At 51.6% G+C, this 3982-nt stretch overlaps 1 pseudogene across 1 annotated transcript; it reads right to left on the bottom strand.

The window, feature by feature from the left end:
• Positions 1-212: 212 nt before the first annotated feature.
• Positions 213-2132, bottom strand: LOC308614945 (growth factor receptor-bound protein 10-like; annotated as a pseudogene). The gene has a single exon. The product of its transcript is annotated as a growth factor receptor-bound protein 10-like (transcript).
• Between the last annotated feature and the right edge of the window lie 1850 nt (positions 2133-3982).

Below are 3982 nucleotides of genomic sequence, written 5' to 3'. Positions count from 1 at the left end.
TTTAAACATATCAGTTTTAATTGTCAAGATTATTCCAGGGTGAGAGTTCATTTCCAATCACTTCTCTCCAGCTTGTGTTCCTCTATGGCCCAGCCAAGACCATCATTCCAGTTTATTCTCAAGTCTGCTGTCTTCCGACCTCCCCGATGAGGCCAGCAAGAGGGGCACAGCCCTGCTGGATCTGCAGCAGCAAATCATCGTCAAGTCCAACAAACCAGTCGATCGTGGACGTCAACGCCGAACGCACCCATCTTGCTCCGAGCCCCAAGGTGCAGACTGACGTGTGTTCTGAACGATGCACAGACCTCTTCACTCCAGTGTCAGTGTCCTCCAGCCTGCAGCCAGGGTAGACCTGAGGTCACAAGGCTACGCAGATGCAGTGGCTCTTCAGTCTGCAAGGCAGGACCCCTTTGTTCAGCTGGTAAAAGTCAACAAGCTGGATCAGGTCAGAGAATTTGGTGTTCCCGTCGTCAAGGCTGAAGAAGGTCTGCCCATCATCCTCACAAGGTAAGATCTGGAAATTTTTAATTTTCTGATGATGACACAATGTGAGGACAAATGCCTTTGGATTACTCTGGCTGTCACGGAGGAGAAAAAGCCCATCCACGAGCCCCTGCTGCTTAATGATCTGGTGTGACTCCTCCCTGGAGATCCTGCCGTGAAACCAGTGCTGCGTCCTGTGAATCTCTGTACTTAGGGTGGAAGGGTGGAGGGGGCTTTGGCTCTCGAGGATATTGATCCGCGTGCTTCGCTTCCTCCAGGCGTGGCCTTCTTCCAGAGCTGCACTCTGAGCCTCAGCCGGATTCTCGATCACTCTTCCCGTTTGCCCAGAAAAATCCATGGCCACAAGGGAGTTCTCAGAGACACTGCGCACTGGAGTTGAGAAGGGGGACAGCACGGCCTTCCTCTGCTGAGGGATTCTGTAGTTCTGGTAAAGGAGCATTCCATACTTGAGGAGTCTGAAGGCCGTCATCCAGCACGTCCGGCTCTGCTCGTCCTCGGCACAGAGCCACCGCAGATCCTTGGCCTCGTTCCTGACTCTGTTTGGCTTTATGCAGAAGCCATAGTCCGTGGGGGCACCGTACTGCTTCCTGCTGGCCATCAGGGAGAAGATGCGGCTGTCCTCCAGGTCAGCCAGCAGCTGCACGTGTCTGGGCTCCTTTGAAGCTCTCTTTGTGGAGCAATAGAGGCCGGATCGCTGCAAACACACGTACAGCTTCTTCCACGACTTCCTTCCCAGCTCCTTCACGTGCAAAAACCCTTGAATCTCAGGACAACTACTGGAGTTTAAAAAATTCTGCAAAATCTGGGTCTGACTGCCGTTTGACTGCTGGCACCAGGTAACCATCTGTTTTGGGAAGAAATTCGTGGGATTTTTAAAAAACTCGTATTTTGCGTAATTCTTCCTGAATAAAAATTTACTTTCACTTGCCATGGTGCTCTCTACCTGGACCACAAGCTCATGGTCTTCCAAGCACCTTTCTAATCCCAGGTGCGGGTGATGCTCCACCAGAGTCCAGCTGTTGTCGTCCACATAGTGACTTCTGTAAACCAGCAACTGGAACAGGTCCCTGGCTGTCGTGTCCGCCAGAATCTCCACCACTTTGCTCGTCCCGTCTTCGCTAAAGACTTTTAACATCCTGCTTCGCAGCAGCCGGGCCAGGAGGTAAGGAGCCCGGCGTGAGCGCAGGGGGCCTCCCGGGGCCGCAGAGCTCGGGGAAGGGGTTGGGGATGGCCGGCGGAGACAACGTCCTCAACTGCTGGTCCTCCTGCTGCAGGCGCCTTGGTGATTCGTCAGCCGGTCGGGCGGCGCTGGGAAGCCGGGTCCTGCCAGATTTCCAGGACGGCGAGGAGATGTCTTCTCCACCTGGTCCTGGTAGTATGGATGGTGCAGAAAGGAATCTGGGCCTCCCGCTAAAGCCATCGGTTCCTTCCTGCCATCTTCAAATCCCGTGGACTGGGCCGCGGCACCTGTCGGGGCTTTTCTGGGGCTCTGGGTGTCTGGTGGCCGCCTGGCTGGACCGAGAGGACCCAGGTGAGAAGCGGCGGCCGGTCACGGGGCCGTCGCCCCCCGCAGCCCCCTCCTCGGGCTCAGCATGGTGCCCAACTCCAAAGCTGCCGCAGCGCCGCTCCCGGCCGCCTCCGCCTGGCCGCCCCCGCCTGGCCGCCCGCGACCCTCGGCGCGGCCGGGGCGAGGGCGGCGCGCAGGGCTGTCACGGCCCCCGCGCGCCGCCGCCCGGGGGCCGCGCGCAAACTCTGGGCTCCGCGCGGGGCTCCGCGGCCTCCGAGCGCCCAGCCCTCCGCGGCGCGCCGCTCGCGTCCCTCCCTGCCTCCTCCCCTAGCTCTGCTTTTGACAAATGACTTTACCTTTTTTATGTTTCAGTTTTCTTACTTATTGAGGCAATTGACCTAAATAATCTTTAAGGTCCTTTCCAATTCTAAAATCCAGCTGCATAGCTATGGGGGCATGTCTTAGCCATTGACTCTGAATAAGACAAAGTCCTCCATAGAACAAAATTTTGACTTCCAAAAAATCCCTCTACTATGCCCAATAGTATCAGAGAGAGAATCAATTCACACTTGATGCTTAGTGATCAGCTTCTCACAAAGTAATTCATGCTGGAACAACATGGTGATAATTTGAAAAAGGATCATGTTTATCTTGAGGTAAATGAGTACCTAATTATTAAATATTCATATTGTGTTCATTGTATTTTTGATCATTAATCTTTATTGTCTGTGGGCAAGAAAATCTAGAGCAAAGGTCATTAAAAGAAAGATAATTATTTTAGAAATTATCCTAATGTCAAATGAAGATGGTCTGAAAGAAGGAAGTGATAGAGAGATGAAAAGGAAGGAATAGAGATGAGAAATGTTGAAGGTGAAGCTTGGTGGGCATTAGGAATGTACCAAAGGTGCTTCTGAGACTTCAGTACAAATGGATTAGGGTAACAATGATACAATCAATATTTGTAGAAAGGATGGTAACTACGTTGAAATACACAAGAGAGAGGTTGGGTCCAGAGATAAAGAGACATCTTGATGAGACAGAATGGTTTTGGATGGAGTTTTGAGACAGAGGAACAGCCAGTCTTGGGCTGAGCCTTGGAGCAGGGCTGCAGTTAGCCAAAGACATCACATCTGGAACAGATGCTTTAGATGAGATACAAGTTAATAAATAAGGGAGTTTGTGAATAAGGAAGAAGAAGCCCTGAGATGTGTGTAAACAGGAAGGATGAGGAAGTGGTGAAGACAGAGGAATGAGGCCAAAGACACAGAGGGTGGGCCAGGAGACTGCCCTATACCAGAGGGCAGAGGAAAGCGCCAACAGGAGGTGTTGGTTAGCATCAACACTTGCTAACTTGTATGGGAAGGAGGACACTCAAAGTGAGAAAATTCCAGAAAAGGTAGAAAAGAAAGATTTCTAGGCGCGGATGGGAGAATTAGCCAATTATTCCTACTTGGTATAATAGGAGGGAAAGATGAGAGAATGAATGTTAAAAGAGAGTTTATTAGTGAAATATATTGCTAGAAACCATAGCAGAAGAATTTAGCTAACTCATGCAAACAGCAATGTATTTGGAAGGATTTGGGGCAACTATCAAAATTCATAGGAAGACCAGATAACCAGGCTCAGAAAAGGGCTAAACCAAGGAAGACTGAGTTCAAAAAATACATGCAGGCGCTTCCCTGGTGGTGCAGTGGTGAGAGTCCGCCTGCCGATGCAGGGCACACAGGTTCGTGCCCCGGTCCGGGAAGATCCCACATGCCACGGAGCGGCTGGGCCCGTGAGCCATGGCCGCTGAGCCTGCGCGTCCAGAGCCTGTGCTCCGCAACGGGAGAGGCCACAACAGTGAGAGGACCGCGTACCGCAAAAAAAAAAAAAAAAAAAAAAAAAAATACATGCAAGTTCAAACCATAGGATGAACTTAGGTGAGACCACTGCTACTGGCACGGCTGCCACTTGGACACGCAAACTGAC

Source organism: Mesoplodon bidens, assembly GCF_964165515.1.
Source record: "Mesoplodon bidens genome assembly, chromosome: 3".
NCBI classification, from domain to species: domain Eukaryota; kingdom Metazoa; phylum Chordata; class Mammalia; order Artiodactyla; family Ziphiidae; genus Mesoplodon; species Mesoplodon bidens.
This window is presented reverse-complemented; position numbering and strand designations above follow the sequence as displayed.